The sequence below is a fragment of the Bactrocera latifrons genome, unplaced genomic scaffold (genome assembly GCF_001853355.1).
Source record: "Bactrocera latifrons isolate USDA-ARS-PBARC rearing strain unplaced genomic scaffold, ASM185335v1 scaffold_85, whole genome shotgun sequence".
In the NCBI taxonomy this organism is placed as follows: domain Eukaryota; kingdom Metazoa; phylum Arthropoda; class Insecta; order Diptera; family Tephritidae; genus Bactrocera; species Bactrocera latifrons.
The window spans coordinates 1,095,364-1,119,662 of NW_017537545.1; the positions used below are offsets into that span (position 1 = coordinate 1,095,364).

General features: G+C 38.1%; 1 long non-coding RNA gene across 1 annotated transcript; it reads right to left on the reverse strand.

Moving 5' to 3' along the window:
• Positions 1 to 21,762: 21,762 nt before the first annotated feature.
• LOC108977196 lies at positions 21,763 to 22,381 on the reverse strand. Its single transcript, XR_001994017.1, has 2 exons — positions 22,270 to 22,381; positions 21,763 to 22,197 (listed from the first exon to the last, which is right to left on the reverse strand). It is a non-coding gene; the product is annotated as an uncharacterized LOC108977196 (long non-coding RNA).
• Between the last annotated feature and the right edge of the window lie 1,918 nt (positions 22,382 to 24,299).

Genomic DNA, 24,299 nt, shown 5'->3' on the forward strand with positions numbered 1-24,299 from the left:
TTTTATCATTTTATTTATATAAATATTTATGAATGAGAATAAGCAATGAAATTTGTCTATACTTGCACGAATTTCTAATTAAATTTACTTGTAATTGGAGATGTTAAAGATATTTGTAACTGAATTTTGTGCGGCAATAATAGTAGTAATGTATGAATATGAATTCAAAATTTTTAATTATAGACCTTAATTAAATATTGTAAAAGTTACAGCTGTTCAAAAAGGAGAGAAAATAATAAAGTAATTCCCTATATTTTGAATTTAAAATTTCATTGGTCTGGTCGACGTATCGTTGGAAATATTAACCAGGACCGTCACATAACCCCCCATGACATCGCTAAGGAACTTAGCATTCATCACCAAACGGTTTGGAACCATTTAAAAAAGGCTGGCTACAAAAAGAAGCTCGATATTTGCTTTGGCTACCACGTGGCTTGTCTGTGAAAAATTTAATGGACCTTGAAATGTTATGTTTGGTGGGATTGGAAAATAATCATCCACTATGAGCTGCTCCAGCCTGGTCCAACGATTGATTCTGCATTTTACTGTCAACAAATGATGAGATTGAAGCAAGCAAATGAAAAACAAAACGACCAGTATTGATCAACAGAAAGGGCTTCGTCTTCCATCAGGATAACGCTAAACCACACACTTCTTTGTTGACTCGGCAAAGAGTGGGAGAGCTTGGTTGGGAAAGTTTTGAAGCATGCATCATATAGCCCTGACCTTGTACCATAGGACTATCATTTTTATTTTTTAATTAATGGGTCATATTTATTATCATTCGAAAGAATACTTTTTAACATTTAGTTTTCGAAAATTATCTCTTTATCTTTATCTTTTCCATCCAATTCGACTGGCTCAAAACGTGAATTATCTGCTTACCGAAGTATTCTCTCAATAAATCCATTGATTTTTGCAATGTGTGGGGAGTGGCGCTGTCTTGTTGAAACTAAATGCCGGCGAGATCACGCTCTTCAATTTTAGGCATCAAATAGTCGGTTATCATGGCGCGACAACGTTCGCCATTGACGATTTCGTTCTCACACTACTCCAAACCATTGTTTTTATACTCTCGCAACAAAGTTGCTAAAGAGAGTATTATAGTTTTGTTCACATAACGGTTTTTTGTAAGTCCTAAAACTAAAAGAGTTAGATATAGGGTTATATATACCAATCAGGGTGACGAGTAGAGTTGAAATCCGGATGTCCGTCCGTCTGTCCGTCTGTCCGTCCGTCCGTGCAAGCTGTAACTTGAGTAAAAATTGAGATATCATGATGAAACTGGGTACACATATTTCTTGGCTCCATAAGAAGGTTAAGTTCGAAGATGGGCAAAATCGGCCCACTTCCACGCCCACAAAATGGCGGAAACCGAAAACCTATAAAGTGCCATAACTAAGCCATAAATAAAGATATTAAAATGAAATTTGGCACAAAGGATCGCATTAGGGAGGGGCATATTTAGACGCAATTTTTTTGGAAAAGTGGGCGTAGCGCCGCCCCCTACTAACTTTTTTGTACATATTTTGAAACCTACTATAGCTATGTCAACCAAACTGTATAGAGTCGTTTCTTTTAGGCATTTCCATATACAGTTGAAAAATGGAAGAAATCGGATAATAACCACGCCCACCTTCCATACAAAGGTTAAGTTGAAAACCACTAAAAGTGCGTTAACCGACTAACAAAAAACGTCCAGGCTTTTTTTAAAAATTGAAAATGTTCGTGGCGTCGCCCACTTATGGAATAAAACTGTATCTCAGGAAGTACTCGACCGATTTCAATGAAATTCGGTGTATAATATTTTCTTAACACCCTGATGACATGTAACAAATATGGGTGAAATCGGTTCACAACCACGCCGGAAATCTCGATTATCACTTTATCATGCGAGAGTATAAAATGTTCGGTGGCACCCGAACTTAGCTCTTCCTTACTTGTTTCTGTATGAAGTGATAGCTCTTGAAATTTTTCAGGTTGCTCTTCGTCCCAAATGTGGCAATTTTGCTTGTTTAAATACCCATTGAGCCAGAAATGAGCCATATCGTTGACTAAAATTTGGCTGGAAAATGTCGGACCTTCTAGGAACTTTTCAAGAGTCCATAGAGCGGAGCGATGTCGTTTGGGAAGGTCGACCGGTTTCAGTTCTTGACTAATATTTTGTAAGCTTTCACGTTAAGATTTTGACATACAGCGGTATCTACGACAGTAAAAAAGAAGTTCCCTACGGGGCCGAATCGATTCATCACGGTCTTCGTGTACACTCTCAGCTACGCTTGGTAGATATACAAGTTGCGTTACAAAAACAAAAAATGTTTTTTTTTATTTAAAATAGTCTCCTTCTGCTTCAATACAGCTTTTTGCACGGTCCAAAAGCATATCGAACGAGTGTTTTAGCTCGTTGGCCGGTATGGCCGCCAACATGCCGCTGCAAACCTTTTGAATGGCCTCTACGTCTGCATAACGCTTTCCTTTCAGGGGCAAATGCATTTTTCCGAAAAGGAAGAAGTCGCAAGGTGTCATATCAGGTGAATACGGCGAGTGGTTAATGGTTTAAATATGATTTTTCGTCAAATAATCGGTCGCAAGCGTCGATCGATTTTTGGTCGTCGGTCAATTTGTGCGGAACAAACCGTGCAACACACCTTTCGTAAGCCCAAATGTTCGTTCAAAATGCGATAAATCTATGTTTGGGAGATGTTCAATCCATTTCCATGAAATTCAATGATGACTTCGGCTGATTTTTGATGAATTCACGCACAGTTTCGATGGAATTTCCGGTGATAACGGATATGCCCCACGACCTTTTTGAAAGCGTTGAAACCACTCTCGCACTCTGCTCCGGGATAGGCAATCATCGCCATAAACTTCTTTCATCAATTGAAATGTTTCGATACAAGTCTTACCAATTTTAAAGCAAAATTTAATATTGTCTCTTCGTTCGGAGCTCATTTTCGCATCGATAACACAAACATACTGACACTTAAATTGCAATATCTTCACTTCCAATCTATGAAATATAACGAAATTCTCACTGGACAATCGATTAAGATAGCAGATTCTAACGCACCAGTTGACAAGTTATAAAAAAGTAATTAGGGAAATATTACTAGGAATTGGTCCTCGCTGTATGCACAGTAAACTTTTTAACATAATGTATGACAACCTTATCCAACTTATCCCTGATATCGCATAAAACATTTAACATTTTCTAATGGTTTATTGCATATTTATTCAAATTGAATTCATATAAAAATATATATTTACAAAAAATTATTGACAGTTGATAAAGGAGTACGCAACAATGCAACGAACGAAACTAAAGTTTGAAATTCCTAACATTCGTGGTTCCATAATCGATGAGGGGTGAGCAGAAATATCGATGAGTGCAAAGTGATTTCTCAAGTGGCGACTGTTGGCCAACCAATTAGTGTAGTTTAGAAGCAGTTATTTAACCATGTAAATGTGGGTGACCAATAACGCCACCATGACCCACACCCACAATTGGGCCGATTGGACCAACTGGTCCGACAGCTACAGCTCCAAGGCCATGGACGAGGCCGGGTCCCACGATGCTTGGATTAGCAGCAGCGATGCACACCAAGGCGGCGATCACGATGAGCTGCAGAAAAATATAATTAGTAAATACCCTTTAAGCCAAAGCGCGCTGCTTGCAAGCCTCGCATCCTTACCACTTTGAAAAGGTTGAACATTTTTGTGTTTGAGTTTTATCCGTCAGCTAACACTTGTAATTTATTATGAAAGTAAAGACTGTTTGATAACTTTTTCAAAGGGCGCTCGAGCTTATATACAAAATCTGTGTCACCTAAATGTAAAGCCATCATCTTATTTGAATATTGAATCGGTGTGTGTACTTTCAGTTTTTAGCTCTCAGCTGCAAGTTAACTGCATTAACTGGGCGTCGCCAAAAGCCACTTGCTTATGATGTGTGTGTGAATGTGCACTAGTTACATTGCTTTCTTAAGGTAAAAGGTCGTGGTTTAAAATTGTTGTTCGTATTCTCCATTAATTGAAGTTAAATGTTTTCAACTCGCCTGCCGAGGTTGCCGCTTGTTGTTGGCCAACATTGGCATGTCTCTACAAATATTGTGGGCTGTCTAAATGTTGCACTCTTTCAAGTAGACCGGACAAAGGGTGTGTTGGTGGGGGATAATTGAAAAGACCTGGGGGGTTACCCTGTCCGTTATCCCGAAAATGCAACTCTGTAAGGCGATAAGCGCAACTTTTCAAAGGACATCTAAAAACTGTTGACCCGAAAAACACTGCACATAATTTGTGGAAACAATTGCTATGTGACCTTAATGTGATAGGACCACCTTCACGCGATGTTAATAGATTGAAAAAAGTAAAAAAGATAAATTTAAAAGTGATATTTCAATCACTTATTGTTTCATTAATTAAAGGTTTGGTGGTGCACCTTCCACTCATTGCACTCTATCACCGTTTGAGGAGCAGCTTAGTGAGTTTCTAGCAATGGAGTTGTGCGTAACTGGAATTATTGGCACCTTAGAGTTCGTTGCAGCACAACTAACTCCACGAAGGATGTCAGACATCAGAACCACATTTAAACCACGTGCGGTGAATTATCCAAAGCCTTAATGAGAATTTTTTATCTTCGACCACTTCTGAAGGTTCTACGCATAATTTTTTTTCTTTTTTATTAACTTTACTATTATTTATTGAATCTACCCTACTTAGAGCGTAACAATAAGTTTGCGAATTTTAGACTACTCACTTAATTTACACCCTATATGGGTGATTATTTTTTTAAACTGGGCCTAAAATATATTACGTCTGGGTTGGTAAGTCGTTTCTACGTAATCTTGAGCTCCTGTTCACATGCAATAACGATCTTGCTAGTTGGTTTGGGTGAATCGATAGTTTCAATGCATATTTCGTGCTTCGGTGCTTTATTTCAGTTCATACGTCTGGAATTCTTAAGTCGCGTTGGATGTTCACATTTCGGATATACCACGGTGCTCCGGTGATTGCACGAAGAATTTTTGATTGCGCACGATGAAGAATTTCGATGTTGCTGCTACTCGCGTTGCCCCACAGCTCACACCCATAGGTCCACATTGGTTTTAAAACTGTGTTGTAATGACTTTATACTCCAGAGGGCTGAGCGAGAGTTAATAAGCCAGTGCAAAGAACCTGCCTTTAACTTAAGGTAAGTCCTTTTAGAGTCTATGTGTTTTCGCCAAGTGAGTCGTCTATCCAGATGGACCCCTAGGTAAGTAACATGATTGCTTTGTGGTATTTGTACGTTGTCCAGTGTCAAAGGCGAACAGTTACTCTTATTTAGGGTAAATGTAACGTGCTTACATTTTTGGTCATTAACCTTTATCCTCCAGTTTGCGAGCCAGTTGGCCATAGCTTCAATATGACTTCCTAGGAGCGCATTTGCATGAATTATTGAATAATTTTAAACAGCAATCGGAAAGACGTTCAAGTGTGTTTCAACGATGATTCATTTCTATCGCCGATTCATACCATACGAAGCGAGATACAAACCTCTCCTTTTGATATGGCTCGTGGTAATAGGTGAAACGATACTACACCGCTTCGTTTGTCAGCAATGGACAGCTAGACCCTTGTTAATATCAACTAGCAATGAGAGGCTGCATGGATCGATACGTTTTAAGTTAAGTTTGTCATCATTGGTGTAACGGAACCCAGCAGCATTGCTCACATCCTCCGGATCGGAGCTGCCATTGAGTTTTACCGGGGCCCGTAAGAAGTTTTCTATCCAAACTCCACTTCTGTTAGGTGTAATCCAATGAATGTATTCATCGTAAGACATGCTCCGGGCTTGAGACAATTCAGGAGGGAACCATACGATAATACACAGTCAATAACACAACACTATTAGAACATATCGACCAATCTACGATCTCTCCAGGGATGAAGAAGCGCATCAAGAATTATCTGATCGAGCAGCGATCATCCGTACTATTATTAGATCAGAAATTTAACATAAGAAAAAATAAATCGAGGCTTCCGCCGGGTGGCGCCTTCTCCAAGGCACTGTTTATCATCATTATTTCGCGGTAAGGATTAATGGAATATGTGTAGAAGTAAACAGCTACCTCACCGATCCCAGGTATACGTTTTTGGATATACAATTTGTTGCTCTCAGGTAGTAAGGGGACCATACGATTGGTAATAGAGGGATTTGACCAGCGAGATACCAGAAATTTTTGATCGTTGCTGTTTGCGCTGTCAGCGGAGCAAAATTATTCGACACCATTGAAGATTGTTATGCACAATATATCAGAAATGTACGATAATTCGTGGTCCATGTGCTATTTATATCGACCTATTTGGATTATTTCCAACATCTAAAATAAATCGCTACTGCTTCACTTTCGCAGAAGAAACGTTGGGTGTGTCGGCGGTTTTGAAAACATCAATTCTATATTATAGTACTAGCTGGCCGACTTAGAATTTACCATTCATTTTATTGGACTTACGATCTACATACACAAACGGCTTGTCCGCACCTTTTGCCTATCTATTTATAGGTAGATTCTGCGTTGCGGATAACTGATACTAATGTTCGAGCTGATCGTTTGGAACCTGTCGTCATTATACCATATATCAAGGAATAAGACAAAATGACGAATAGGCTGTTAACACGTCTCGTCATTCTGACCATTTCGGTGTACATAAGTTTAGTCATTCCAAAGTGATAAGTGCCGAGTTCATTTTCCATTCTTATTACCAAGGCTATAATAAGCGTATATTGGAGGAACCCCAAAAATAATCTAGAAAGCAGTTAAAAGGATAAAGTCGTATAAAGTAAACGCTATATTTTTTCCAATCTTTCCCCTGTTCTTCGCTAATTTCGTCAAGGAAAAAATAACATTTGCTATTGATTTATAGTATATTTATTCAAATCAATTAAAAATAAAACATACATATTCACAAAAAATTATTGATAGTTGATAAAGGAGTACGCAACAATGCAACGAACGATACACAAAGCTATACTAAAGTTGCGAAATTCCTAACAATCGTGGTTCCATAAGTGATGTGGGGTGCGAAAAAATAACGATGAGTAAGTCTGCAAAGGCGGTTGTCCAGTGGGGAATGTCGGCAGTCCAATGGGTATAGTTTAGAAGCAGTTATTTAACCAAGTATATGTGGGTGACCATGAACGCCACCATGACCCACACCCACAATTGGGCCCACTGGTCCCACAGCTACAGCTCCAAGGCCGTGGACGAGACCGGGTCCCACGATACTTGGATCGGCAACAGCGATGCACACCAAAGCGGCGATAACGATGAGCTGAAGAAAAATATAATTAGTAGATATCCTTTAAGCCAAAGCGCGCTGCTTGCAAGCCTCGCATCCTTACCACTTTGAAAAGGTTGAACATTTTTGTGTTTGAGATTGTTGCACAAAAGTAAAAACTGTTTGATACCTTTTCCATAGGGCGCTCGAGCTTTTATACAAAATCTGTGTCACCTAAATGTAAAGCCACCATCTTATTTGAATATTGAATCGTTGTGTGCACTTTCAGTTTTTAGCTCTCAGCTGCAAGCTAACTGCATTATGCAACTTATGTGTGTGTGAATGGGTATTGATCACACTGCTTTCTTAAGGTAAAAGGTAGTGGTCTAAAATTGTTAGTGGAATTCGGTTAGAATTGAAGTACAATATTTTCAGCTCGACTGCAGCGATTACCGCTTGTTGTTCGTATGTTATTTGTGAGCATTAGCATGGGTCAACAAATGATATTGTTGTTATGGACTGTTTGAACAATATTTTGCACATTAGACAATTGTAAGAACAGAGTATTGTTGGGGTATATTTTAAAATGTCTGGGCGGTTAATCTTCGTTATAGCGAAAATGCAACTCTGTAAGGCAATAAGCGCAACTTTCCAAAGGACAGCTAAAAACTGTTGACCCGAAAAATACTGCATATAATATGTGTAAATAATTGGCATGTGACTTAAACGCTTCAGGGCCACTTTTCCTTTACACTGTCACTTGTGGTGAAGCAGCATAAACTATTGGATATAAAAGGGAGAGAGTAAATTTATAGGTTAAGAAAGAGATGTATGTTGCCGTTTAAAAGTTTTCAAACTCCTCGTCTTTGGACTGGTCCTCAGCCTAATCTGCCCGGTTTCGAAATATTGGTATTAAACAGGGCCCTGGAGAGGACTTCACTCTGCAGACGTGTCTGTTCATTTGGTTCTTATCTTGTATTTCTGACATCGAAATGATAGCGATGATCGACGCTCGATTAGAAAATTCTTGATCCGTTTCTTCAGCCCTAGAAAGATCGCAGTTTGTTCGATGTCTTCAACAGTGTGTGACTGACTGTTACAAGAGCTTTTCACAAATCAAACGATACTAGGATCTTGTCCAGCAGGGTAGCTTTGTGAAATTCATTCGGGATTGTCTAAACGAGTTGCCAGAGACAGCAAAATTTCTTTTTTGTCGACTCGATTAGAATAGAAAAGCAGTGTGTGAACTAAGAACAATTTACACAGCCGTAGAGACTAGCCTCGTTCTTGTGCGGTTGGCAGCAAAGGGCCACATAAAGTATGGTTCACTTAATTGTCTCAAACTCTGAACAGATCTTAATGTGGATGCATTACACCTAACCGAATTTTAGGTTGAATACAAACTTTTGGTTTAAATGCAGCACAAAAATTCTTACGGGCCCAGGTAAGACTTAATGCCAGCCCCGATACGAAGAATGTGGGCAACCCTGCTGGGAGGTGTCACTCCAATTAAAGCAACCTTAACTTAAAACTCATCGATCCATGCAGCGGTAGTTCGACAAAATAAGACCCTTGGGCGTGTAAATTCTTGGTTAATTCTAGTAACGTAAATCTTTTTGTTGTAGGAATTGTTCTCACTGCAAGTTAATTCTTACAGGCGTGAAGTTTATCATTATTACTCCGAATCATTTCGAAAAGAGAGCCTTGTGCCTTCAGTGTGTATGGTATGAGGCGACAATAGAACTTATGCATCGTTAGGAGACGAGTCAAAGCACAGATTATGATTGATTAAAATTATTCGCAGAGCCCTCGGCAGTGGCCGTATACCATCTTTGGTGATTCAATGCCGAGGAATCGCAGCTTCGAGACGTCAAATTTCGATATGGTAATGCTGATCGTAAAATTGTTCTTCGTAACTTATTGGAAACATTGACGTTGGTGGTTTTAATGGGCTTCCTCGGAAGTAGTTGCATTGCAACTTTTTGAACCTAGCGCCCCTATGATATTTGTATGTCGACTTGTGCACAGTTTGTTCGGCACAAATTGACTGAAGATCAAAAATTGCTCAGAAACCAACATTCGAAGGACCGAAAAATCACATTTAAACCATTAATCACTCCCCATATTCACCTGATATGGCACCGTGAGACTTCTTTCTTTTCGGAAAAATGTATTTGCCCAAGAAAGGAAAGCGTTATGCAGACGTAGAGGCCATATAAAAGGCTTGCACTGTCATTCTGTCGGCCATACCGGCCAAGGAGCTAAAACACTCCTTCGACATGTTTTTGGATCGTGCAAAAAGCTGTACTGAAGCTGAGGGAGACTATTTTGAATAAAATAAATTGATTTTGTCGAAAAAACCATGTGTTATTTATGTTTTTTACTTTGGAACGCACCTTGCAGGTAGTTTTCAACTTCCGGATAGGTTTTCACCTCATATATCGGCCAATTTGTGAGTTATCTGAATGCAAATACGAGAGTGTGTTTTACTCATAACGGTGTACTGGGTGAAACATAACCTAACTCTTATGTGACTGATATACAAGTTTTCGAACATCTATCTAGCTGAATTTACTCCATGTAATTGTTGATTGTATGTGAGGTGATTTACTGAAGGGAAAAAAACAATTGCATATGGCATGATAATAGTTTGTGATATTGGCAAAAATAGATAAAACCGGGTCAATACTACACCCAATTCCCATATTTTCGCGAAGAAGTGGAAGGAGTATAAAATGTTACAACCATATTTATCCTTATTTGCTTTTCTTCAATGTATCTTATTTTACTTAAATTTCTAAATTGTCTGCAGATTTTCATTAATTTCAGATAACGCCTTTAATGGCAATCTTCTCGGTCACTCTGTCCGATTTCCTCTGTTGTGATGTCTGCCACCTATGGTGGAGTTAATTGTGCTGCACCAAATACTAAGTTACCACTTATTCCGTTTAAGCTCATTTCCATTGCAGGAAGCTAACTGTTGCTCCTCAAACGTTTATAAAGTCCAATAACTTGAAGGAATTTTAAATAATTAACAAACAAACGAAATATAATTTAAAAATTTATCCAAAAATTATATGCAGTGATTTTCGGGTCAACAGTTTATAGATGCCCTTTGGAAAGTGGCGCTTATCGCTTGCATTTTCGCGATGGCGCACATTTTCATTTTCGCCACGCCTTACGGGGTAACCCTCCAGGTCTATTCAATTATCTCCCGCCAGCACTCTATAGTGCGTACCACATTACCCTCTCTCCGCTCTTCTTGCAAGTGGCTATGTAGATCAAACAGAATTTGTAGACACATGCCAATATTTGCAAATAATACACCAACAACAAGCGGCTACCGCGACGGCTAAAAGAATACCAACAATTTAAGGCCAATATCTTTTACATTAAGAAAATAATGTGACCAATACACGTTCAACACTCACATAAGTTGTATAATGCAGTTGAGTTGGACACACCGATTCAATATTCAAATAAGAAGGTGGCTTTGCATTTAGGTGACAGATATTTTGTATAAAAGCTCGCGCCCTTTGGAAATGTTATCAAACAGTCTTTACTTTTGTGCAAGCAACTCAACCGCAAAATGTTCAACCTTTTCAAAGTGGTAAGGATACGAGCCTTGCAAGCAGGCCGCTTTGACTTAAAGGGTATTTACTAATTATATTTCTAGCTCATCGTTATCGCCGCTTTGGTGTGCATCGCTGTTGCCGATCCAAGTATCGTGGGACCCGGCCTCGTCCACGGTCTTGGAGCTGTAGCTGCGGGACCAGTCGGCCCAATTATTGGTGTGGGTCATGGTGCCGTTCATGGTCACCCACATATACTTGGTTAAATAGCTGAATCTAAACTATACTAATTGGACTGCCAACTTTCCCCACTAGGCAACCCCCTTTGCAGACTTACTCATCGCTATTTTTTCACACCCCACATCAGTTATGGATCCACGAATGTTAGGAATTTCGCAACTTTAGTATACCTTTGTGTGTCGTTCGTTGCATTGTTGCGTACTCCTTTCTCAATATTTTCTTCAAATACGTATTTTTTATTTTAATTTGATTTGAATAAATATGCAATAAAAATATAGATAATGTGAAATTTTCATTCGAAATCGACCAATAATAGGGGACAAGATTAGAAGGAGCATGGTTTTTACTTTAGAAGACTCTTTCTTTCAACCTTAGTTTCCTCCAATGTACATAAGTTCACTAGAGTCGTGATGATTAGAATGGAAAATGAATTCGGCGAAGCAGATGAAATTGGACAGAATAACCAACAACCACAACCGGCTGAAGAATGGCCACATTGCTCCAACAGAAGAGTCCTTCCGCGTAAGCAAGAGAGCCTTTTAAATAAGCAGGTGAATAACCAAATTGGTTACCAAAAAAGTTCTTCAAAGTTGTGGTCTGAAATTAATAAAAAGCTAAAGAAATTTCGTAATTTAAGAAAATTGCGACTCGCAAGAGTCTATGTCCGAGAAACTCCTTCAGGAAAATATGAGAGTTGGCGTCGTTTGCTGATCAGTCTACTTTTGCGGTGTCCCTATTTAGAATAATCCGTTATAGGAACTAGGTCAAGCTTTTGTCCAAGTTTATCTATTGAAGCACATCTATTGAATTTTTATTTAGATAAATCATAAAGTGACCAAAGTTACCCGATATTTGAAAATTATTATATTAGGTATATGATTCAACCTATTTTTGATACACAGAATATTGAACTTTGTCAAGATAGATCTTTCGGGTTCCCAGAAATGGGATTTCGCCTAAAAGTGGGCACTGCCACGCCCATCATCGTATTCTTAACCTAATTCCGTAAAACTCTCTTATACTATCCTGAACTTGGACTTTCGGAGCATTCAAAAGCTCATAAATGAAGTTATTCTGTTATTCTTGGTTTAAACTTCGTGTTTATTTATCTCAATGATGAGTACTTAGCAGACGTTTCAGAAGAAGATCATTAAAACCACCTACGGAAAGTTTTCCAAAGACTTAATGAAAATAATTTTATTCTCAGTGGCCAGTTCCGAGGGCTCTACGCATAAATTTAAACATCAATCATTGAGAGGCTTAACGCCTGTAAGGTTCAATTAGCAATGAGAGTAACTCCCACAACAAAAAGGTCTATCATACTGGAATTGACACGGAATTGATCCGCCCATGGGTCTTATTTCGTCGTTCTAATGCTTTATGGATTGATAAGTTTTAGGTTAAGTTCGTCATATTTGAAGCGACACATCCTCCTGATCGGTGTTGTCCTTAAGTCTTAAAAAGACTCCAAAAGTCTCCATTCTAACTCCACATGTGTTAGGCATAATGCAATGAATTGACCTACTATTACACATTATGTAGCTCCTTGTTGCCAACCGCACAAGTACGACACTAGTCTCCTCTTCTTCTTCTTCTTTACTGACACCGCTCACGCGATTATAGCTGAGTTAACGATAGCGCCACAGTCGTTTCTTCTTTTCGCTACTTGGCGCCAATTGAATATTACAAGCGAAGCCAGGTCCTTCTCCACTTGTTCCTTCCAACGGAGTGAAGGTCTTCCTCTTCCTCTGCTTCTCCTGACGGGTATTGCGCTGGCTAAGTCATGTTGTCCGGATGGATAAAGAATTTAGTCTCTACTGTTGTGCAAATTGCTCGTAGTTGACGCACTAGTTCACTATTCCAATCGAGTCGATAACAACGAAGGTCTTCGGTCCCAAGAAACTTAAGTAGGCATTTGATCACTTACGACTATGAACTCGTGAAGAAGTTTTTATTCTAGGCGATGCAATACGACCATCTTCAGCGCCATTTCATATTCAATGGTTTTCAAAATACCTTTCAGTGGAGTGAAGAACAGCGCTATTAAAGCTTCAGTTGATCGTTTGAAACTAGTGTGTTTGGTACCATGTATCAAGGAATAAGAAATTAACTAGTCGTCATTCTGACCATGTCGGTATAGAAAAATTTAATCTACCTTAATTATTTTTAGTTGTGTCCAACGAGTTGCAAGAGTATAAAAATGAAAGAAACTATTCTTTTCCAAAGTGTTCAGTGCCGAATTAACTTTATTTTCTTATTACCACGGCTCCAATTAACGTCTATTGGGTGAAGCTAAAAATGTGCGAAGGAGAGTCTTAAAAAGTAGACACTACATATACTCCTTCCAATATTTTCCTTTGTTATTGATTGATTTCGCATGAAAATTTAACATTATTTATTGGCTTATTTCATATTTATTCAAATCAAATTAAGAAAATATATATTTACAAAAAGTTATTGACACAGGAGTACACAACAATGCAACGAACGAGACACAAAGATATATTGAATAAGTGATGTGGGGTGCGAAAAAATAACGATGAGTAAGTCTGCAAAGGCGGTTGTCCAGTGGGGAATGTCGGCAGTCCAATGGGTATAGTTTAGAAGCAGTTATTTAACCAAGTATATGTGGATGACCAACAACGCCACCATGACCAACACCAATAATTGGGCCGACTGGTCCAACTGGTCCCACAGCTACAGCTCCAAGGCCGTGGACGAGGCCGGGTCCAACGATGCTTGGATTGGCAGCAGCGAAGCACACCAAGGCGGCGATCACGACGAGCTGCAGAAAATATAATTAGTAAGTACACTTTAATTCAAAGAGGGCTGCTTGCAAGGCTAGCATCCTTACCACTTTGAAAAGGTTGAACATTTTTGCGTTAGAGTTTGTTGCACAAAAGTAAAAACTGTTTGATAACTTTTCCAAAGTGCGCTCGAGCTTTTATACAAAATCTGTGACACCTAAATGCAAAACCATGATCTTATTTGAATATCGAATCGGTGTGTCCACTTTCAACTTTTTACCTCTCAGCTGCAAGAAAACTGCATTATGCAACTTATGTGTGTGTGAATGGGTATTGATCACACTGCTTTCTTAAAGTAAAGTTAAAGGTAGTAGTCTAAACTTGTTGTTCATATTCTTTTACAATTGAAGTTCAATGTTGCCGACTTGCCTGTCGCGGTCGCCGTTTTTTGTTGGTATATTATTTGCAAACATTGGCACGGGTCTACAAATGTTGTTATTGTTGTTGGCTCTTTCAGCAATATTTTGCACAGTATACTAGACACTTCAAAGTAGAGGTCACAGGGAGTAATGCGGAATACGCGTTTTGGAGAGCTGGGGTGGATAACTGAAAAGACCTGGAGGGTTAYCCTCTAAGGCATGGTAGTTTTAGTGATCTAGGATATATGTATATTAAACCTAGTGGAGGAGGGAGTCAAACCAACTTTGCATTGTTTAGTCCACAGGTGATCCTTGTTTCTACGATCTCCAGCGATTACGCCCATCGGTAAACTCCGCTTTAATCGTTTGCCATGAAACATGCGTACTGAGTTTCATCAACATGTTCTTATGTTTTATGTTTTACAAGTTACAAATACTGGAATTGACCCGGAATTTATTCGCCTAAGGGTCTCATTTCGTCGATCTAACACTGCATGGATAAATAAGTTTTAAGATAAGTTGGTCATCATTGGATCAACACCGCTTCGGTAGGATTGGTACTGGTATTGAGTCTTACCCGGTCCCGTAATATTTGATACGTTTACACTAAAAGTCTCCATTTATCTGTGAGGTGTAATGAATGGATTCATCTTAAGTCGCCCTTGGACATTGAGGCAATTAAGGAGTAAACCACACGTTATTTGGGTCTTTGCTTCCTTCTTTCTTTCTAAGCTCTTGCCGCAGTCAATTACACAACACCATTAAAAGACTTTGAACAATCTACGATCTCTCCTGAGCTGAAGAAGAGGATCAGATAAATGATCTTGATTGATCGAACGGCGATCATCCGTACTATTGCGCGGCCACAAATTTGAGCTCCGAAGAAAACACATGTTCCGCATGGTGGTGTCTTCTTCACGGCACTGTTTAACACAAATATTTTGAAACTAACCCAACCACCAGAGTAGATTTGGCTGATTACGAGTCCAGAAAAGATCGGCTTGGAAAACGTTTAAGCGATAATATTAACTTATTAACTTTCTTAACCAAAGAAGTGTTTTTCTTCCTTTTATTTCGAAAAGTTTATGCTGCTTCACCATGAATGACAGTACATAGGGATAAGTGTTTCAGGACAACTGACAATTTGTCACTCGCAGGTAATAAAGGGACCACGCGATTGGTTACAGAGAGATATTTCCAGCGAGGTAATAGAAATTTGATCGTTGCTATATGCAGTGTCAGCGGAGCAAAACTATTCGACACCACCGAAACATGTTAATTATATTATAAGTTTATGGTACTTCGCTTAACTCGTACTATTTATACCGACCTAGTAGGATAATTTCCACCAACTGAAGGAAATCGCTATTGCTTCACTTTCTTCGATAGATTTACACGCTGGCCAGAAGCGTTGCGTAAGCCAAATATCATAACATACTGTCGTCAAAGCAGTGCTGAATGGTTGGATTTCCCCGTTTTGGTGTACCAGAGTTCATCACATTAGATTTAGAACGTCAGTGCGAGAGCGTCGTATTTCAACAATTGCTACAGCAGTTATATACCCGCCATTTTCGTACTAGGCAACATAATCCAAATGAAGTATTTGAAAGCTGTCATCGTACTTCAAAAGCCGTACTTATGTTGCCCTTACCGATCTAGTTTACCGCGAGATTCTGCGACTATATTCAGAACATTTTCTTGATTGCAAACAGACAAACAGTGCAGAAAAACCTGCGACTGGTTGACATGGTGCACAGGAAGTATTTGTTTACTACGGGTTAAAAGCCTCTGAACACGTTCTTATTCTAGGCGATGTAGTGCGACTATCGTTATCGCCTCCATTCTTTATTTAACGATTTTCCAAATACCTTTCAAAGGAAGTGAACAAAAGCGCTATTAATGTTTCACTTGTCTTCATTTTACCATATATCAAGGAATAAGACAAGATAACTGAAAACCATTTCGGTTCGTTTTAAGTATATACGTGTCCAGCGAGTTGGTAGAACATAAAAATGAGAGAAACCTTTAGTAATTTCTAAAAAATCATTTCAAAAAGTGCCGAGTTAATTTTCCATACTTATTACCATGACTGTAATGAACGTATGTTGGAGGTATTATAAAGTAAACGCTAAACTCCCTCCAATCTTTTCCTCTGTTATTAGTTAGTTTCGCTTTAGCTATTTAAGAATTACTTTATCAGTTTATTGCATATATATTTTATTGATAGTTAATAAAGGAGTACTAAACAATACAACGAACAACACACTAAGTATACTAAAGTTGCGAAATTCCTAACATTCGTGGATCCATAAGTGATGTGGAGTGCGAAAAAATAAGGATAAGCAAGTCTGCTAACGGAGTTGTCTACTGGGGAATGTTGGCAGCCCAATTGGTATAGTTTAGAAACAGTTATTTAACCAAGTATATGTGGGTGACCATGAACGCCACCATGACCCACACCTACAATTGGGCCGACTGGTCCGACAGCTCCCACAACAAGACCTGCGCCAATACCGGGAACGATGCCTGGTCCCACGATGCCTGGCCCCACGATGCTTGGATTGGCAGTAGCGATGCACACCAAGGCGGCGATCACAACGAGCTGCAGAAAAATATAATTAGTAAATATCCTTTAAGTCAAAGCAGGCTGCTTGCAAGGTTCGTATCCTTACCACTTTGAAAAGGTTGAACATTTTTGTGGTTGAGTTTGTTGTGCAAAAGTAAAGACTGTTTGATAACTTTTTCAAACAGCGCTTGAGTTTATATACAAAATCTTTGTCACCACAATCTTATTTGAATATCGAATCGGTGTGTGCACTTTCAATTTTTACCACTCAGCTGCACGTCAATTGCATTAACTGCGTGCCGCCGAAGGTGTTTGGGTGTGTATTGGCCACACTGCTTTCTTAAGCTACAATGTAGTGGTCTAAAATTGTTATTGGTTGTCGTTTAGAATTGAAGTTCAATGTTGTCAACTGGCATGATTTTTGCTTGTTGTTGATATATTATTTTTAAAAATTAGTATGTCTCTACAAATGTTGTTATTGTTGTGGGATGTTTGATTGACATTTTTCACGCTACATTGGACACTTGTAAGTAGAGTAGATAGAGGGTAATGTGATACGCATTATTGAGTGCTGGTTGAGGATTATTGAGAAGACTTGCGTGCATTGTTGTCTAGGTTATTTAGATAAAGAGATTATTAGAAGATTAAATTTTTAATTTTTAGTCTCAGTTTCTAGTGGTCATGTAATGTATATCAAGATACAGATAAGGATTAATCATCCATTGTGAAATATCTAAAAAAAAAGTGATTATTTCGATAGTTTATATAGTACGCCTTAAGTTAAGATATAAAATTTTAGAATAAAAAATTAATACCTATTAGAGTGGCCTTTATAAAATGTAACCACTGAGTTCAAACACTTTAATCGGCTTATCTTTAAAACATTTTTCTCGACACAGCATTTTTCATATTTTCTTGGATGATTACTCAGAGATAATTTTTTTCTGTGTTTTCCGTAAATAATTCTTTATTTATCACCTGTTAGTTTCCTGGTCCAATCAAAATCGTAATTTTGTGAGATATTCACTCCCTGTTCAAACACCGCCATTTTGTCAATTTGTTTTTTCTTTTTTCGACCGTGTATCGTTGTACGGACAATATATTCTCATGAGATGTTGTGTTTAAGTTTCGGTCTAGGCGAAGGCTGAAATCATTGCAGATATTTACGATCTTTTTCTCAAACGCTGTCGGCATTTATTTTCATATTCACAAATTTGACTGAGTATCACACATGATCCTTGGTCTACGTAATGAAGCACAGAAATTCCAAAGGCTCATTTATGAAGATACTCGTGGTTTAAACTTTGTGTTTGTTTGTCTCGTGATGTATGAATTGCATCCACTTCAGAAAAAGATGAATGAAGCCACCTTCCGCAAGCTTTCCAACGTCATAGTGAGAAAAATCTTACGATAAAAAGGAGCAAATTGGAATGTGGTGTTTCGGTTCGGTTCGTTCAATCGAACGCTGTTTGGTACAGTAACTTTTTGTGTCCCCATTCTGCCAACCTCACAACTGCGGCAATAGACTCTACGATTGAGGAAATTGCAACTAGTTTGCCAATTGCGCCGCTTACAAATCAAGTTGCTAACAAAGAACCTCTAGGGTTCCAAAAAGCTTAACTCTCTTAACCCTCTTTCTCCTCTTTCTCAAGCGAAACAGCAGATTTAGCAAACATTACGCTAGGCCGAACGCTATGATCCTCGCTTAAGGGGCTATAACAGTGTGACGCATGAAGAATTAGGCGATTTTCGTGAATTTTTTTAAAAGAAAGAAAGTAATAGATTGAATGCTTCGACGTTCTATGGACGTAATTAAGTATATTTTTAGTTGTATTAATTTTTTTTTTTTTTTTTTACAAAAATATTGGAAAGTAACGGAGTTATGCGCTGTCAGCGGAAGTGCTGAAAAAAAAGTGCCCAAACTGCTGGCTTGATTCCGGTCGAATGAGTGGCTGAAACAAAAAAAATTCAAAATGTTTATTAAACTTAAATATATTTTCTGTATAGTGAACTTCGATCTTTGAAAAATATCTATGTACATACATATGTATGTATATAAATAAGAATGAATCGCCAAAATGTATGTATGCTCATAACTTTCACACGACTGAACTAAATTTGATAATTCTTTTTTTAATGTGGCTGCTGAGGTTCAAGGATGATTTTTACGGCAAGAAAATTTCGCATAATTTCCGGGAAACCCCTAAAAATAGCCCCCGCTAAGAGAACGGCTCCACCAAACTTAATGAGCCTTTCAGAGGTTATTCGCTGTCGATTGGGGAAGGTTTAAAAACAAAAATACTTTATGCTTTTCATGACGAAAAGTCGGAAAATTGGATAGTTCCAAAAAGGAACTCTTTTCCATACACATTTTTTTTTAAATTTTTGTTTGTTTTGTTTTTCAATATTTTGATTTGTGAATTATTTGAATCGTTCAATTTCGTTCGCTTGCTTTATTATTCCAGCTATTCAAAAGAAAAATTATTGAAAATTATTCACTGAAAACTTTACATATGTGTGTTTCACGCAAAGTGATCAATTGCAGATTGAAATTTGTTACGAAGCCACGAATAGGTCGCCCTAATATCGGTCGGCGTTCTCTTTTGCGAGCAACGTATGACAGCCCAAGGCAAAGCAGAAGCACTCCCAGGATGCGATGACATACGTGCGGAATTATGGGTCGCGGTCCATCAACAATCGATCGTCCCAATGTCATAGCACAACTTTTCAAACAATGATGTTTGATGGTGCTGTTGGATGCTAGATGTACTCTGTTGAGTGGCAAAAGAGAGGTTTGCCGTACGTACACATTCTTCTTTGGATGGTGGTTACACCAGATCAAATTGATGAAATCATTTCTGCGGAAATTACTGATGCAGAGAAAGATCCAGTATTATTCGAAGTGGTGAAAACCAATATGATTCATGGACCTTTCGAACATTACATTCCCACTTCGATTTGTATGTCTGACAATAAGTGCACGAAACACAAACCACGTGCTTTTCTTTCGGAAACGCAAACTGGAAATGATGGATATCCATTCTGTCGGCGTAGCTCAAAAGACGAAAATGGCGTTTAATTCAGAAGAATGAATATCGAAGTTGACAACTCATGGATCGTACTATATTCACCAAGAAATTCACATTCAAAACTCATGTTAATGTTGAGTATTGCAGTTTGATGTAATCGATAAAATACATTTGTAAGCACGTCACTAAAGGAAGCAACATAGCGGTTATTGGTCTTGAACGAGAGGAGATCTGCAATAAAGCGCTTTCTAGGATATTTACTTTTGCAATTCATGAACGTTTTCCGACCGTTGTGCGTCTCGCAGTTAATTTGGGGAATGGCCAAAGAGTGTAGTATACTCCAACTCAGAGAATACAGTATAGCCAATGAAAACACCACCAGCAACAAAATTAACATTTACGACTTTTTTTCTCAACTTTCGCCAATGATCCGTTTGCGAGAACATTGCTCTATTTGGAAATATCTTGACATACATGGAATGCATCGTCGATGAAATATTTACGCAGGAAGGAGGGCAAACGAGTAGATTGACATCCAGGTGTGTTCTCAACTAATTCCTTAGGACGAATTTATACAATACACCCGTAAAATGACGATGGTTTCTACCTTCGATTAATCTTCGCGGTTCAACTTCATTTGAGTCATTACGAACTGTGAATGGTACGGTGTGTGCAAGTTTTGGAGAAGTAAGCCAGCGAACAAAAATTACATTGCCAAAGATATTTTACATCGTCTTTGCTAAAAATTGAAAATGGGTCAATTCCGGTTGACACTTCCGGTGGTTTGATATCAATTCCATTCGCCTCCAACGAAAGATAAACTCATTGCTTTTGAGATGCTTTTGAGATGACGATCAACAGGACACAACTTGGTTTGCCAAGTTTGGAAGTGCTATGTTTTTCACACGGCCAGATATACGTGGCGTGCTCACGAGTTTAAAAACCATCTTTTTTGTACACCGAAACAGAAACCAAAAAATGTGGTTTATCAAGCAACGTTACATTGAAAAAAAAAAAAAARAAAATGAAATGATAAATTCAACTTTATTTTCATTTCAAAACACATAATTTAATTTTACGCAGGACAATGACTGCGGGGTCAGCTAGTCAAATATAAAGAAAATGCCGTAATTTTGAAAAAAAAATATCGTTGTTTTACGAAAAAAATGTTCGTTTTTTAATTCCAAATTGACAATTTTCAACCAGTCCAAAAGATCGTAGTCTATTGTATAGGAAATGTATTCAACTATGCCCAGTTCTAATTTGAAGTCGAGCGGTCAATTTCACGTTGAGTTATGATGTCAGCAATTTTGAAAAATGTCGAAAAACGCGTTTAAAGTTTCACTCATATATGATTATACCTCCGAGCGGTCGCTCTTTAGAACGCTGTAATCCGAAAACTATTCAAGATACGACCTTCGCGATTTCACAAGAACATACAAGCTATCGAAAAAGCAAAAAAAAATTTTTTTTTTTAAATGGTCACACTGGTATCGCCCTTTAAGGGATCCCAGTTGCAAAGGAAATTGTAAAGCTGACGAGTTAGCTTCCGTATCTTCCTGTGTTGTACTAGTTGATAGCTGAGCTTCGCGGGAGCTTGGCCAGCGCTGGGCTACCGGTACATGCCCATACTTAAACACTTTGGAACGGATGACTTCAGACCCACCGAACTGGCGAAAACTAAAATCAAAACGCCTATGTATTGGCTACTAAGTCTTTATTAAATTTAAAATTTTAACCACAGGAGCTCACTATTTATGCAATCTCTCTATATCAGTCATCTAACCTAACCTAACTTAAGCTAAAAATGTTGTAAGAAAAAAAAAGAGGAAAGAGTCTTTCTGAAATAAAAGTAAACGTTGCATTTCCTATCAATTTATATTATTAGCCAAGAGTAGGATATGGCTAATAAAATATTTAACACTTTTTTTTGGTTTATTGCATATTTATTCAAATCATTTTAAAATAAAAAACACAATTTAAAAAAATATTATTGATGGTTGATAAAGGAGTATGCAACAATGCTGCGAACGAGACACAAAGATATGCTAAAGTTGCGAAATTCCTAACATTAGTTGATCCATAAGTGATGTGGGGTGTGAAAAAATAACGATGAGCAGGAGCGTAAAGGGAGTTGTCCAGTGGGGAATGTTGGCAGTCCAATTAGTATTGTTTAGAAGTAGTTATTTAACCAATTAAACGAGGGTGTCCAATAATGCCACCATGACCCAGACCTACGATTGGGCCGACTGGTCCGACAGCTCCTACAACAAGACCTGTTCCAATAGAGGGGACGATGGCTGGTCCTATGATGCTTGGGTAGGCAGCAGCGATGCACACCAAGGCGGCGAACACGATGAGCTACAGAAAAATATAATTAGTAGATATCCTTTAGGCCATGAGCGCTGCCAGCAAGGCTTGTGCTCTCCTTACCACTTTGTGAAGGTTGAACATTTTTGCGTTTGGATTTGTTGCGATAGCGAACACTTGTAACTTAATACGAAAGTAAAGACTGTTTGATAACTTATCCAAAGGGCGCTCGAGGTTTTATACAAAATCTATTGCACACAAATACAAAGTTACATCTTGATTTGAATATTATATTAAGTGTGTGAATTTAACATTTTTACCACTCAGCTGCAAGTCAATTGCATAAAATGGGCGTCGCCAAAAGCCATTTGCATATGATGCTTGGGTGTTTGGGTGTGTATTTTTCACACTGCTTTCTTAAGGTAAAGGGTAGTTGTCTAAAATTGTTGTTGATATTCATATAGAATTGAAGTTCAATGTTGCCATTTCGACTGGGGCGAATGCTGCTTGTTGTTGGTATATGATTTGCAATGTATGCACAAATATTGTTACTGTTGTAGGCTGTTTGATCGACATTTTGCACGCTACGCTAGATATTTGCATGTAGAGTGGATAGAGGGCAATGTGATACTTGTTATAAAGTGTTGGCGGGGGATAATTGAGAAGATCTGCATATATTGTTGGCTAGCTAACTTAATTAATGAGATTATAAGGAAACTGAATTTGTAATTTAATTCTTGTTTCTGATGGAGGTGCGATTTATATCAAGATTGAGATAAAAATTAATTAAGGAGCACATCAAGTGTAAAATATGAAACAATTATTGATCGTTTTTCATATATCGATAGACTATATATTTAAAAGGAGCATTACGAAGGGTGATTTTTATTTTTCRGGTTTTGGCAATTCTAGCAATCTGAAAGCTCACAATTTTGTTATAAAGTTTGACATTATTAATGGTATACCTTGTAAACTGGAATTATTTGATAAACGGATATGTGTGTTTTACAGTAACTTAAAATATTCTTCTTGACCAAAAATGGGAATAAATTGCGCATATTTTTGCGTGCGATTTTTAACTTTCGACGTGGATTAACTCTGCAACAGTGCATCGGTGAATTTAATAAAATCTTAAAATTTTTGGTATTGAAGCTTTATCAAGAACCTGTGTTTAGCGATGGTATGGTGAATTTAATCCAAGCCGTATATCACTTCAAAGCAAATTCCGGGAAAGTCATCCAAAATCAGTTGTTGTTCCGGAAATTATTGAGGCTGTGCGCAAGCTGATATTGTAAGTTCGCGAACGAAGCACTTCAAAGCAAATGTCTATCTGTGTTTTGGAAAAACTGAACAAGTTACAGCTTTGTAAAATGAAGCCGCACAATTCAATGACTTTAATGAGTTTATTTTTATACTCATTCTCTGCAAATCAATATTTTTTATAAACTTGTTCTAATTTGCTTGGATTATTACTCGGAGACAAAGGATCCGTTCACTATCAGATGTTTTCTGCGTATTCGGCTCTGATAAAAAACTTAAATTTTACCGTTGGTCATTGCAAGAATATTATGTCCCGGTTGGGCTCTGGTGTTTAGGTTTCGTCCATGGAAAAAGCCAGAAGCACGACGTCGTAGATCGCGTGTAACCCGAAAGAATAGCAGTTTTATTAAAAAAATAAATAATAATAATGTATGCGGMAAACTTCTTAGTATTATTACAACTTTTCATTTCTATATTCAATGCGGCACTCCTTAATTGCAAGCTTAGCAGTGATATGGTTTTAACCCACATTCCTTTTTGTTATTACATTCCCGTTCTTTCTTTAGACATAGCGAATGAGCAATAATACTTTTCTGCTATTGGACGTCAAACTTAACGCATCGCTAACCCTTATCCTTCCACGTATGGTCATCTGTGTAATAAATTAAGCTTTCTAACCACTTACGAAAGGTATTCCGATATAAATATATTAGGTATTGAGGAGAACATGAAACTTTTGCTTTAGCGCTTGTTCAATTACCAACAAAAATAATTTTCGAAACAGGACAAAACTATAAGGCTTTTTTTTAGACAGTCAACAGCGGCGTCTACAATATGGTCTTAAAACAGGTTCAGCGAGTTATTTAGAGGTAAGAAACGTGCAGTCCGAATGA